The sequence below is a fragment of the Vicugna pacos genome, chromosome 5 (assembly GCF_048564905.1).
Source record: "Vicugna pacos chromosome 5, VicPac4, whole genome shotgun sequence".
NCBI lineage: Eukaryota > Metazoa > Chordata > Mammalia > Artiodactyla > Camelidae > Vicugna > Vicugna pacos.
Window position 1 is genome coordinate 59639877 of NC_132991.1, and position 15567 is coordinate 59655443.

Genomic DNA, 15567 nt, shown 5'->3' on the forward strand with positions numbered 1-15567 from the left:
TACCTAATTTTGTATTTTTTTTTCCTTTAAAAAGGTCTTGAAATTGCGTTGACTTCAAGCTCCACAAAATCTGGATCGACCGCTGGCTTTCTGTACTCTCCACTATAGACCAGCGAGAGGTGACCATCCTACTAGGTAAGTGTGTCTGCTCTGCAGATCCAAACTTCCTCTGTTCCAAGCTTCAGATCAGTGGTTCTCAATCTACAGCATTCATCAGCACCACTCAGACTGTCGGTTCCACTGCCCGTCTCCCCAGGGGGTTCTGATTCAGGAGGTCTGACCCTGATTGGCATTTCTAATAAGATCCTAGATGATGCTGGTCTCCAAGAACCTCTCTTGGAGAACCAGCACTTTAAACCAGTGGTTCTCAACTTGGGCTGCACAGAGGAAGCACGTGGAGGGAATTTAAAAGTCCTAATGCCTGGGGCAAGTCCTTTGTGAGTCTTCCGATTTAATCAGCTTGGGCACGGGGTACGTTACAAGTTTTCCAGGTAATTCTAAAGTGCAGGCTAGGTTGAGAACCAGTGGTCTAAATAGGGGGCAGTAGTCAACTCTCTTAGGTAGCAGATCCAAGCTCTGCCCTTCAGTATAGCGTCATCAGTCACAAGCGTGTCATTTTACATATCATTTGTGTCCATGGTATTCCAATGATAATAGGTACAATCTATTAAGAAGCCTTTGTTACATGAAACAATTGTACATGCCATTATACCATCCAATAGCTTTTTATATTTTTAAAATATAATGTCAGTATGGATATGGAAAATCAATTATTAATATTTTGAGCTAAAAATTTTGGAACGGTCAGGATAGAATTCATTAAATGGAAGACATTTACAAAATGTCTACATAAAACTCAGTAACTTAGCAGTCTTCATCTCAGAATGGAAGTTGGATATTGTAGTTTGGATTGGTGTACATGTCGCATGCATAACTTACCATGCTCTGGACATCTGAAATAGCTGGATGTTTCCTAATATTTTTTGAATTATAATTTTATCTTCTTAACTAATTTCCTGCCATTTCCCTATTTGATCTGGCTTAGCAGCTTTAAGAATATGTATTAGAATAGTTTACTTAATGCTCAATTCATAATTTTTTCTCACCATAAATGAAATCTCTTGTGATGATTTCTCTAAAAGGTAGACGTCAGCCTCATTTGCTAGAAACCGAAAGGATTGTGGCATCTCTAGGTTTCTCTTTCGCAGTGCCCTGAAACAGCTGGCCACTGATCCTCTAGTGAGCAGTGGCTTGAGAATGAAAGTAATTTCTTCCTTTTAATGTCTGAGTGCCTCATGGAGATGGGAAGTCTTTAACTACATATTACATCTCTATGCTTAGTATCATTCCATTTGGAAAAACGTGTCACACAGGGACAAAGAAGTCCAGTTAAGCTGTGGATTCTGCTTAAATGAATATCTGATGAAGCGATAAACCCGTTTTAAAATGAATTTGTGGCTCCCATCAATTCTTTGCAACTCTGTTGCAAGCCTGAAAAATGTATCAAATAATGAAACTTGATAATCTGACATTGCTGCTAAATGCTGCAAGCAATGTTCCAGGCTGCACATATGGTGAGCCCTTTATTTAATTCCTAAACACACACCCACGCACACTCACGCCAAAAACCCCCTGTAGAGGAATGTCTTTTCCATCAACCAGATAATGCATTAAATCGGGCTACACATGAAACTTAACACAAATTGCAGTGGGTTGTTTGGACAAACGTAGAATGAATTTCTAATAAGTGGAGTGTGACACTGACATTATGATGGAATAGAGTGTTGCAGTGGGAGCAAAGGATGCCTGATTCTTGTGGCTGATCTTACCACTGGACAGAGTGGCAGGAGGCCAAGTTTCCAACAGGGGGGTTGTCCTAATTGGCAATTGAAAGAGCACACCTAGTGAGGTTCTCTTCTTTCACAGCCTTTTGAATTCCATGTGAAGGGTCCTTGGGGTGAGGGAATGTATTTTGATCCAAAAGTCATTATCAGGGCTGGAAATTCATGCCTCCCAGAAGCACAACTTTTATCCAAGTGCCTCATTTTACCCTGGTGAGAGATTAGCCGGTATCACAGGAGCACTGAAACTAATTATTACACCAAATTAATTAATGACATATACAGAAGGAGTGGTTCCCTTGCATAGAGAGGCTTAGAAAGACAGCATATATCATTTTTCTTAATCATGCCATTATAATTAAATTATTATGATAGCACCTTGTTTCTGTGGGTCTTCAAAAAGTGAAGGCTGAGGTGCAGTTTTATTGGTGGCCGGGGATGCGGTAAACAACCTTTGAGTGTCTCTCTTCATTTGCTGTTTTCCCATGGCTTCATAGCAACTTCCAAATGATAACTACTTCTTATCGTAATTACTTGTCCACATGACAGTGTACTGTTGACCCTCCAGCAGGAGAAAATGGATTTTTTTTTCCAGTTATGGCAATGAGTTTGTATTGAACTTGCCATGCTTTTTTTGACTTCACCCCTGTGACTAATAGTATTTTTTTCCCTGAGATAACAACTTAAGCTTTTACTGGCTTTCTACTGGTTTTGACTGCCATTTCCCTTCCTGATAATAGCACCCAAATTTTGGGGGAGAACCAGCTCCCACCCTTTTGAATCCATATGTTTGGGGTGTTTGATCCCCTCCTAGGCTCTTGGGGTGCATACCTGGACCAGACATGGTAGATAAGGGTCCAGCACGTGCTTAGATACACCAGTTGGTTTAGGGATAGGCATGTGATCATGAAACCTGGGATTCTTGCTGGAAATTTCAGAAAAGAGAAGTTTTATGTTTTTCTTCTGGTGTTGGCTAACCTGGTAGAATGTGATTGATCTGAAAGCTCCTGTTGGACCTTTGTGTCATTATCTGAAGAAAGCAGACCTGAGAGACGGAGGGGTATAGATGCCTGAAGCTTGGGCGCTGAATCCAGTTGTACCTGAGGTAGACTCCCAGACTTTTGAATAGTGAGAGGTCAAAAATCTGTTTGGTGGGTTGAATTGTGTTTTCTATTACTTGCAACCAAAAGAAGACTTTCATACACATGTTCTACGGTCGTTGTTCTGAGGATATTAACAAGGAGAAAAGTACAAATAGTTACCCTAAGTTATATGCAGGTGATGAAGCGTCCAGTGCGTGGTGTTTCTGGCTGATGTCTCTGCACATCAGTTCTAAGTCTCAGAGCTCCTGAGGCAGGAGGGAGCTAAGAGTTTCTCACTGTAAGGAGGAAAAACTTGGAAATTTTGAATGCCTTCATGAGAAATCAGGAATGTTACTGCCATCTTCAGCTTCTGAACACAGAGGCCCTTGTCATTATAGACAACTGAGATTTAACCAAAACAAACAACAAGAGAGGGGCATAAGATACAGGTCTTCTTTGTAAGGTTTAGAATAGCTTATTCTGTAGAAAGTCCAGTTGTTTTTTTTTGTTTGTTTTTACAGAAGAGAAAGCTAGAATGGTTGCTAAGTGGGGGGAAAATACTTGTAAGGAATGTTTATTCAGTTTAAACTTGTTTGTAACTGTTTCATTAGGTGCAAAAGAAATAAGCTGCACGAGGACGGTGGTATTAACCCCGGGTTCTGGTATATTGAGGTCATTTTAGCTAAATCGGCTGCTCCCATTTGTTGGTTTGTCTGGACTGTTTCATTCTGTGAAGACTTTTTTGCCCAGTATTAATCACCTGGTCATGGAGCTCTGAAATAACATGAGAGGGGCTATTTGAACTGGGACAGAGGTCGCCTCCCACTGCGTCTTTCCTGCTATTAAGTTACAGATCTGGGACTCAGAAGTCAGCGTTTTTTGAAAAGCCATTGCCCTGTTTTCTTATTGGCCTCAGTTGTTCTGTGGGTCAGCCGGCGACGGCTTAGTGGCTAACTATGTGTAGGGATGAGTGAAGCTAATGAGCTCTGAAAGGAATCAGACATAGGATCTTGGCATTGCTAGCATTATCCTCCATCCCGCAGAGCGTGCTGGGTGTGCAGTGACAAAGGGGAAGCCGGCAGGTCTAGCCTTTTGTTTCACCCCAGGGCTCACCAAACAGGTATCACAGTGCATCTGAAAGAAAGAAGCTGAATTTTAAAACCTCCTCCCGCCATCCTTCAGGCCTCCTCCTAATATTTGACCAATGGATTAATATCAATAAATTAATTACATTTAGTTTGGGATGAGCTTAACCTTCTTTTGGGGGGGTCATAATTTGGTTTATTTATTTACTTATTTTATTGGAGATACTGAGGATTGAACCCAGAACCTCATGCATGCTAAGCACACACTCTACCCCTGAGCTATACCCTTCCCACACATTATCTTTCTTAAAAAGGGAAAGAACACAAAAAATGTAAAAGGGCACAAAAAATACTCTTTATAAACACCCATTTTGGTGCCATCCAAATTTAACAAAAGTTAATATGTTTCCTTCAGATTTTTTTCCTCAAGGCATAAATCATTATGGATATTTTTCTAATGTTTCTCTTTATAGATCATTCCTTTTCATCCTTCCTAAAGGCAAACTCAGCCATTAATTTAGTTTATATTCAGCCCATATTTTAGTATTCTCACTATATTTATTTTCTAGTAAAAATAATTCTGCACAGAGTAATGCTGCAGTGGAAATCACTGAGCTTGTCTCATGTGTCTATGTTGCAAGAGTTTTCTTTAGATGAATATAGTTGAAAACCAAATTGGTGGGTTACAGGTAGGCACCTCTCCATCTTCATTAAATGTATCAAACTGATCTTCCAGTGGGTCATTCCAAATCACACTCCTACTTACAGCATGTGAGAACTAGTGTTTTCCTATAACCTTGGTATCGTCAGACTTAAGTTTTTAGCAATCTGGTATAATTTTAAAGTATGCCATATGTAGGCACATATAGTGTATATATGTATACCTGTGTGTGTATCTCCATCAACAGCATGTACTATTGTTTCCATGATTTCAAATTTATGCGAAAGGTATTATACTTTATGTATTCTACTGCAATTTGCTTTCTCACTCGGTGTGTTTGTGAGATTTATCTAACCTGACCACGTCCTGTGTACTGCTGTAGTTCATTTATCTTCACTGCTGTGAAATGTGCCCCTGTGTAAACGTATCTGTTTGTTTATGTGTCTTGATGGATATTGAGGATGTTTCTGATTTCCTGGCCACGGCAGTCAGTATTTCTGATTATACTTATGCTTGTATACGGGGACGTATATACGTGAGGGTTTCTCTGTATGCCCTAGGAAAGAAACTGCTAAGTTATAGGATACATGTTAAGCAGTTTGATATAATCATTATCACCATCATCATTGTTATCTATACCTTGCCTTTTAAAAATATTGTTTCTTTCATTTTTAGCTAATTTTTAATTTCTAGGAATTCTAATTGGCTCTTCCCCTCCCTCCCCATCTACCTATTCTTGACTCATATCTGACTGCTTTGGTCTCACAATTTTTGTTCTGATTTTATGAAAGTTACTCCTTTATTTCTTTTAAGATGTGTTTTATATCCTCAAAGTCATTTTCGACATTTCCTGTTTGGATTTTCTTCCTTCGACTCTTATTTATCATACACTTGAAACTTTAGTTTGAAAATTCAAGCAGAGTAACCATTCCTTTTTGCATTCTCTATGCTCATTCCTTCCTGTCTATGGTTTTGTAGAGGCATCTACACAGACTCTGGTTTGTCCTGTCTGGGCCAGGCTCCATAGTGGTGCCTCTGTGGTCTTTTCCCATGGTGATACTGGAGAAAGTACAGACCCAACTGTGAGCTTTTGGGCAGCCTGGCTGGGGTCCCAGTGGCTGTCTCTGCTTCCTTTAGCCCCCCTCCCCAACCCAAGTATATTGCTTTATATAAACCAATGTCCTGGGAATATTTTTTTAAATTGAAATACAGTTGGTTTACAATGTTGCAATGCTGTGTTAACTTCTGGTGTACAGATTGTTTTATATACATATATGTATAGATACATTCCTTTTCATATTTTTTTCATTATAGGCTATTTGCAAGGTATTGAATATAGTTCCCTGTGTTATACAGTAGAACCTTGTTGTTTATCTATCTTATGTATAGTAGTTAGTATCTGCAAATCCCAAACTCCCAATTTATCCCTCCACTACCATCCCCTTTCTCTCCAGTAACCATAAATTTATTTTCTGTCTGTGAATGGTCCTGGGAATTAACATAGTTTTTCCAGATTCTTTTTAATACTTCTGATGCCTTACTGCAGCTGCCTGGTTTAATGCAGTTGGTCTGGTTCAGGTATTTCCCCACATCCTACAGGAATCAAATCTGTTTCCAGTTTTCAATTATATCTATGTATCTATCTATATTTATGCGCATATATGTCTGTGTATGTGTGTGTGTGTGTGTGTGTGTGTGTGTGTGTATGCTGTTATGGGCTAAATCTGTTCCCCATTCATTTGCTGAAGCCCTAACCATCAATGTAATACTTAGGAATGGGGCTTTTGAGAGGTGATTAAGTTCAGATAAAGTCATGAGGGTATGGCCCTAATGGTGGGATTAGGACCTTTATGAGGAGAGGAAGAGGCATGAGAGCTTGCTTTCTCCAAGAGCATGTGCTAAAGAAGGGCCATGTGAGATGCAGCAAGAAGGTGGCCGTATGTAAACCAGGAAGAGGGTTCTTACCGGGAACTGAATCTGTCCGCACTGTGATCTTATTAGACTTCCCAGACTGCAGAAGTGCGAGAAATCAATTCCTGTTGTTGAAGCTTCCCAGTCTGCAGCACTCTGCCGTAGCGGCCTGAGCTGTCTGGGGCATGTGCTGTGACGAATTCTGGAATCTGCTTGATCTGGTTGGTGATATCCTCATCCTTATCTTTGTTTCTGTTCTATTTCTAGCTCTTGATCATATTTATACATATGTTTTTAAATGCCTATGGTTCTAATATTTTTCAAAGTATCTAATCTACAAATACTATGTGTGTGAGTGTGTCAAAGAGAAAGTTGAAGCCTCAAGTCAAGGCACCATTGTGACTGGAAGCCTTTAGGCTGTTTCTTTAGCAAGTTCTAGTCAATAAAAATGTAAGCGCAAATGGTAATACAACAGATAGAGGTACTAGATTAATTAGTAAAATGTTTAGGGTAGGGACAATTATGTGTATTGAATTCTCTGCAGTACTCACAAGGCACTGCATGTCATAGATACTCATCCATTAGACCCCTAGCATTTGCAGGTTTAACGTTTGTGATTTTGAATTTTCCCATATGACCCCCAAAGGGTCCTGGAATTTTGCTGCTCCCAGCATATGCATCTCAACATGACTTTGTGGTTCTCTTGTCTTTATCAAGAGATCTTTAGTTCATGTCATCATCCGGTGCTCACAACTGGATGTTTTTATGTGTATAAAACAGAAGTAAGAGACGTGATTTAGTAAAAAGTTAAAGTGGTAAATTTATTGCTTGGATATAGAAAAGAAACTGGTGATGTTCAATAGAATGTGGTTCTGGAGAAAACTAAGATCCTTTGCAAAATGTTCTAAAATAGTGAATTCAAGGATAGGTAGAGGACCCTGGAAGTATTCATAATGAATGTGGGATGTCCACGGCAAATATTTGTCAATTGAACTAATTTGAATTGGTCTTCGAAGTTGGCTATGTAATATGATATGAAAAACAACAGGAAAACTCCAGTCCCTAAATTCCTCCCTACTATTAGAGTGTCCATTTCCTCACGAGAGAGTCATTACTTTGTGTTAAGTACTGACCTCTCTATAAAGACATCTCAACATTTATATCTATATTTATTTTGTAAGGGAGCAAGTACATTGTCACGAACACTTTAGGCTAAAGGTTTTCAGATCCACAGTCCCAACACTTCTTGAATGTCTCTTATGTTCCAGAGACTCTTCTAGGTACCATGAATGACACAAAGATGAAACATAGGTATCTACCTTTTGGGAACTCATGGTCCAGTAGAAAAATGGTGGAATGAAATGTTAAAACATAATGTAGCGAGTGACATAAAAAAATACAAAGAGCTATCTTCCAGTAGCTTAGAGGAGGGTACAGTGAATGATTCTAGGAGAAATCAGGAAAATCTTCAGAGAAAGACATGTTTGTGTCTTGTGAAGGACTGGGTGAATTTGCTTGCTAGCAAGAGATAGGAATGACTTAAGAATCTGAGGCATTCTCAGAACCCAAAATCCAGATCTGGAAGGTGAAATTATGGAGGGAGAAGTGGGGCTCTGGGGAAAGAGATAGGAATGTCAAAGACAAAGTTCATTTCTTAATTGTGTTGTCATCTGGTTCTGCCAGGTAAGAATCACAAGAAAAATCCTTTATTCCACACCAGGCACTATTCACAGCCTGAGTAAAACCTCAGTGACTTCATTTTATTTACTTATTTATGTTTGCTGAGTGCCTGGGGTAGAGTGAAGACGAAGTTTGCCTAGGAGCCTGAAGGCTTAGCTTCTAGACCAGTTCCACCAATTATCACTCATGTAGTTCCGTGCAAAACATTTAACCTCTTGGAGCTTGTTTCCCCAACACAACAATGCAACAGTAACAGCTGCTGTCACTGCAGTGAGTTCCGAGGATGGAAAATGAAATAGCATATTTGAAAACACATCATAAATGGCAAAGAACTACAGAAATAAAAAATTAGGTATAAAGTATCATTCAACAAGTTAATGGGTCAGACTAATACGTGGATCACCAGGAATGACGTGTCAGTAAAGGGTGAGTTTAAGGCACATAAGTTAGTGATGAAATAGTATGGGAGATTTTTTATTTGCCCCAAAGATATTTTCTGGATTGTGTTTGAATTGTTGACAAGTGTTATGCACTCTATTCTTGATTACCCCAACCCTAGTCCTATTCTTAATCTGCGGTTTTGCAAATGAGGATATAAATACAGCCAGGCTATAAATCAGCTTAAGAATAAGGAAACAATTTAAGGGAATGCCCACTGGACCAGAGGGACACCACCTCTGTATACAGACAACTGCTTCTTTTTGTCATGAGGAAAACTGAGTCGAGCTATTCTTTCTTTAGCACATACCTGTTCATTTAGCAGAAACCAGAACCCCCATCCCCATTACACTGTTGTTCGTTGTCTTTTGAAGACGGCACTCCTATTTTTTGTACATGAGACAAAATTAGCTAAAGATTAGTAAGCTAAAGCAGTAACCTTCAATTTTGTGAAAGTTAAGGATAATTTAATGCCAAGAGTTAGACATCTGCAACTGAAATTAGTCCCAGCACACCCCTTCTGCTTTCAGATTCCGCGCGTACCAATAAAATGCTAGGAGACGTGCAATACAATGAAAATTGGTTCTTTGGGTGTCGTAGCGTCTTGAACTCGAAGGGTTTTAACCTTGGCCTCATGCTTCCTGCGGGGCTTGTTGCCGATGCTGTGTAAATGCTAGAATTATCAGGCAACACTCAGAATTTTTCATCTGAGTAAAATTAAAAATGAAACCTTCAAAGTCCTATTGATTCTAGACATGTTCTCTATGTATTAAACTGAACCTAATGGACTGAGAAATGAGCGTTTTAGCATATATAGGTAAGGATTACTTGTATGAGGATCAAGTACTTACCTGCCCTTTATCCAGCAATTTTTGTATTTATTTGCATGGGTAGATAACACCAAAGCATCCTGTGGAATCTCTCAGATAACTGAGAATCAGTTTTCATTCAGGCCACTTAAATTTTTCTCAGCATTCATCAATCCATCATTAGCTCTTGGCTTTGCATCTCTAAAATACAAATGACAAGATTTAGTAAATATTTTGACCATTGGAAACACCAGGTAAGGGCTTTAGCGTGAATAGACTACAGAAGAACGTGTAGCTGTACAGATGTATGATCTCCTGATCATTGTCCCACGTAGCTTCATTTGGCTTGTTTCTATGTGCTATAATTATTTTCCCAGCCCTATGGTCTTGGGCAAGCTTACCTCCTTGGTGATTTTAACTGTCTTTCATGTTCTTAGAACTCCTCACCCTGTATCCCTATCTTGAGCTTGACTTTGAACTTCAAACTCATATACCCAGTGGTCCACTGGAGAAAGCTACATAGCAATCTCATGGTAACCTGCAATTCAACATGTCTAAAGTTTAAAGTCCTATTCTACAAACCCAGCCTACCCTTCCCCTGGTATGTCAGCTCTTATTCAGGCCATAAGGCTTCCTCTTCTCAAGTCCTCACTATTTTATTGCCTAGAGTTAGCTCTGATGGATCCTCTGCTCTTTATCCCTGTCAACAATGCTCTAGTGTGGACTCTCACCATCTCTTGCTTTGAGTCCAGCTACCCTCTGACCCTTCAGTATTGTGTCACTTCCCCAGATGCATTGTTTTTACTTGAAGTATAGTCAGTTTACGATGCATTGATTATTTCTGGTATATAGCACACTGGTTCAGTCATACTTTTTTTTTTCATATTCTTTTTCACTATAGGTTACTATAAGATATTGAATATAGTTCGCTATGCTATACAGAAGAATCTTGTTATTTATCTGTTTTACATATACTAGTTAATCTTTGCAAATCTTGGGCTCCCAATTTATCCCTTCCCACCTGCTTTCCCCCAGTAACCGTAAGACTGTTTACTATGTCTGTGAGTCTGTTTCTGTTTTGCAGATAAGTTTGTTAGTATCTTTCTTTTCTTTTTTCAGATTCCACATATGAGTGATCTCATGTGGTTTTTGTCTTTCTCTTTCTGGCTTCCTTCACTTAGAGTGACAATCTCATGGTGTGGTCAGAACCAGAGTCCTCTCTGACAGGCACCTTTGACTGTAGCTCTCAGGAATCTCCCAGTGGTTTCCTAACATCTGCCAGCTGAAGCTTAACTTCTCAAGAGGGTTCACAAGATCCTCCCCGACTTGGCCTGCACCCGCCTTATTAGCTCCACCTCTCAATCTGGGCGGACCACGGATGTGCGAGTTAAGGCTCCCCGCTTTCAGCACTGCCCCTCACTGCGCGTCTTTGTCCGTGGAGTTCCCTTGGCCACAACAGCACTTCTCTCTCCGCATCCAGTTACCCTTGTTCACCTTGCAAGACTCAGCTGCAGCATCTTTTTTGTCCAGAAAGCCTTCTCTAAAATCCAATGCAAAATAATCTTCTTTTATGCTCCATCACATCCCGGGCAAACCTCTATATATTGAAATTTTATTGACAGTTCTCTGTCTCTACTTCACTGGGCTCTAACTTTTTTGAGAAAAGGACCATTTTGTATTCATCTTAGTACCCTCAACATGAAGCCCCATGCCTTCCTTTTGGTAAATGATTTAAAATGCTTGTTAAATTGTCTTGGAGTTAAATGAATACATTTAATAGTTTTACATAAGATTTCCTTTGGCTGAGAATTTTGAATAAGTGGGTATATTATTGGAAAAAAACCTTGGAAGTCTTCTTAATTTCAGTACCCTCTGTGCCACTTATAGGTTGGAAACAGGTTTTAAGAGCAAGCATTGTGTTAGAGAAAGAGAGAGAGAAAGAGGGACAAGGAGAAGGGGAGAGAGAGAGAGGAAGGAAGGAAGGTCCTAAGGTCCCAAGTTTCAGCTTAACTTTTTGAGATACTGGCTAAAAGTTTCTGGGAACTGGTTGCACCTCCAGGATTATAGGATTGTTGCTGTCACATGTAATAACATGCATTATGAATTCATTTTAACTATTAGAAACGCAACTACCTTTATGTATAAATTATTGGTAATAATTAATGCTTATAAGATTAAGAAATTCACAGCCTCTGAGGGTCTTCCAATTTTGGCATTCTAGGAATTTCTCACCTCTAAAAAAAAAAAAAGGCAGAATAAAAATTGTTTTCACTTTATTGTACCTGGAAAATCAGACTGTCACTCAGTCGTGTTGTTTATCCAGAACGGCATAAACTGAGCCTGTCGTGCGGCCATCTGCATCACTTTGAAGCAAGCCTGAGCACTTGGTGTCGTTGTGCTCTCCTGATCATTTTAGTAAATTTCCTCGCAATCTAAGAATCTGGAAAGAAGAGGCCAAAGGGTCTAATTTTCCTAAAGAAGCAGGAGGTTAAAGTAGAAGCACACAAGAATTCAGCTGTCTCCTCTCTCTGCCAAATACTTCTTCCTCAATGGATCCGTAAGCTGTGAGGAAGGGTACGCACATCACAAGTTTTTTTTAAAAAGATGTCATTTGATAGACTCCATGGATCCATTTTCTGAGATGGGGTTATATGCTTCTTTTTAAGCACATGTGTTTGTCCTACTGATTTTCCCTTCATTTGGTGGGTTTTGGCACCAAAATGCTGAGCAGCTGGACCTCTGATTTAAAGAAGCTATAATGCACGTATTCCCGGAAATGAGGAAACATTTTGTGTTTAGAAAGAAGTGGATTTATTTGACACTCAAGAATTTTGGGCTTGTTTGTTTAGAGACTTAACGTATTTCTCCTGCCATAAGAAAATCAGGAAGGAGGAAACACATCATAAAGTTGGGGGGTAAAATTCATTTTGTCTCTTGAGGATGCCAGCAGTATTTTTAAAATTTTGTTCCTTGATTTGTTCCCTCATTCAAGAAATATTAGAGGAATATCTGCTACTTGCCAGGCACATGGCTCAGTGCCTCATCAATTTACAGTCTGGGGGGAGGGACAGTTGAAAAATAACTTACTTTGGAGTCATAAGTTTTCCAAAAGGAGAAGCCCAGTGGGCTAGGGAAGACCATCCTGAGGGACCTGACCCAATCAGTGTGAAGCTGGGGCTCCCTTAAGACGTGCCCTGTTGGCTGAGAACTGAGGGCGGGAAAAGAGAAGGAGGGAGAGGGGAGGGGGGTTGGTCCAGGTGCTCCAGGCAAAGACGACCGAGCACAGAGCTCCTGCTAGGATGAGCTGTCCCCCTCGGGGAGTGCTTTGACACCCCCTCTAGTCTCCTGTGACCCTACCTTGGATGTCCTGATGCTTGACGCTTTTTCTGCCTCTGTTCAGATCTGACCTTTCCGAGCTCACTTGTCAGGGAGACTTGCCTCTCTTTCTAGGCCAGTGTAAGACTTGACTGACAAGTGAAGGGAGCCAGGGATTAAATGACAAGCTCAGCTAGAAGTGATGAAATGCTATAATGAAGGACAAGCCCTCTCCTTCAAACAGAGACTTCGCTTCACCGCTGGTGCTCTTCCACACTGACCTCTGCTTAGAAGCGACTCCTGATGTGGGAGTCCATCCGTTCCTCAATTAATGTACATTTTGAAATCCCTAGAAGAAGGAAAAAAAAGTGTGTTTATAGAGATTTTTTCCCCATAATCTCTGATCTTTGGGTGAGATTTTAGATTTTTTAATATTAATAATCACATTTCTCCTAGGAAATAAAGGGGTATAGCTCTGTCAATGAAATCAAATCTCCTTTTTCATAAAGAAAATACAGGGATGCAACAAGATAAATTTCACAAATGAAATGCTGAATGAAAGATGCCAGTTTCCAAAGATACCTGTTGTATGATTCTGTTTACACTGAGCTTCAAAGCAGGCAAAAGTGAGTTGTGGTGTTTGGAAGCTGAGCCATTCTTGATGGGGGTTTGCCTTGGTGGTGGTGAGGAAGGGGACTCGTGGGGACTTCTGGGGCACTAGTGTTACACTCTCTATATCCCATGTCATAAGTATTGTAATATGTGTGCTTTTATGTCAGTGTAGTGTAAGTCAATAAGAAGCTTAAAAAAAGATAATTAGCTTACAATGCATCCTTTATATAAAGGAAGAAATCATTTGGCTTTGCAAACATGATTCTGGCAATATCTACCGAGCCATTAAGAACTAGGTCTTTATAGTGATCCAGGTTCTTTGATTCAGCTCAATAGACATAAATCAGGTCTCAAAGAAAATTACTTGGGGTGGGATTATTTAGTTCAACCTCAAGTCTGATGAAGCTAAGAATGCAATTGCTCAAACCAAGCAAAATAGTTTTAAAAATCTGTATCTCACTGCATGCTGGAGCAGAGGGTAAGAGACCACGCTTCTAAGTTGTATTTGGTTGCATGCATGATGCACTTCCAACGTGCCCTCTCATTTCTCCAGAAGACAGCTAGAGAGGACTGTATGGTGCTGTACAGCAGTCTACGTATACAGTGGATTGATACGTACTGAAGTATAGATTTTATAGTAAACAAAAGCTATTTTTCTGAGTTGACATTTCAATAGGCATATGAGTTTGATGACTAACCTCCCATTTTCTGTGAGAGCAAATCAATGGGATGGAATGTGCAATTAGAGATGTCTGTTCTGGGTTTACTTCTGCAAGTGCAAAGAAGGGAGGTACCCCTGCACGCTGCACTGGTGTTGTGAAATAGCACAGTTCTGTGCACAGTCCCATTTTTTGAAAGTTACTTTATGCTTTTTGGACATCTCATTTTGCAGCTTTGCCACTGTGACCCTGGCCATCCCCACTCATGTTTTTTTTTTTTTTAAAGACACTCAGTAATCTCCTAACGAAGCTCTTACAGGCTGCTGACACTGGAGTTTTGGTAGCCAGTGGCCTGGCTGCTGATAAAAAGTAGGTGCGGGACAAAAGGGAGTGGGGAATGGAACGCTGGTTGGCTCTGCTCTCATTCTTAAGTGGTTCTAGGGCCTCTCCTACTACTATTTATATCCAAAGTGTGCTGTGTTGAGCTGTTATGAGCTGGAAGGTACAACTGGGGATCTAAAGCAAACTCAGGCAATTAAAGTTAATATTCCTGAAGGCAGAATACTTGTCAGGCTGAGAAACAGTCAACTGCGTGGTGAGAACCTCCTGGAACATTGCTGGGTTCTCTGGAGAACCTAAAGTGGCATCCAGCCCAACCAGCGGGATAGGAGCGCCCTTTATGTAAACAAGTGAAGCAGCTTAGAGAACATTCTCTTCCTTGGAGAACAGTCTCTTCTGATTGCACGCAGATATCGTCTGCATATCTGGATACACAGGGAAGCCCTCTGTTCATCTTCTAGCCCTGCTGCCCTGCAGGACCACATCAGGTAGTAAACAGAACAGATACATGGGAAAGTACTCTTGAACAGAAAAAAATGACTGTCTAGTTGCAAAACACAAACAAACCAACAAAAACCAACCTGCACAAAAGCCACCAAACAAAAACCCCAACTATGTTTGTGCTAATATTTTACACATTTAAATAAGAATCGTTTTCTTTTTTATACACTTATCATTGTCAGCACAATGACTTTAGGTTCCATGGCAGCCTGATTTTCCTTCCCTTCCACAACTCTCCTTCACTCGTGTGCAGCCTCCCGCTGAAAGCAGTGTACCACGTGAACCACAAATGACTAGGGATGGGAAATTAAATTTATGAACAGGCAGAACTAATGAAATGCTTCACAGCAAGGCAAAGGTGGGATAAGAGTTCCTGTAGGCCAAACAAGCCTGCAATTGTTAGGTACAAAAGTGGGAGAAGAAAGTTCTAGCTTTACGGAGACATAGCAAGTATGTGATCTTAATGACACAGCCTTCAGCCCACCAGCATGTCTATAACCGCTTACATTTCTATAGATATATAGTCCTGCACTTTTTACACTTCTTGCACAAATACACATGCACGCACCTTAGACATTTTCTACTTGCAGCTTATAAATCATATGCCTTATATTTATATATCAAATAACTGCAA

The 15567-nt window shown here is 40.2% G+C and overlaps 1 long non-coding RNA gene across 4 annotated transcripts in view; it reads left to right on the top strand.

Moving 5' to 3' along the window:
• Positions 1-15567, top strand: part of LOC140696433 (uncharacterized) — a 260788-nt gene that overhangs the window by 85754 nt on the left and 159467 nt on the right. For all 4 annotated transcript variants that reach the window (XR_012072763.1, XR_012072764.1, XR_012072765.1 and 1 more), the window contains one exon: positions 35-135. This is a non-coding gene — a long non-coding RNA (uncharacterized lncRNA). The remainder of the gene's footprint in view (positions 1-34; positions 136-15567) is intronic.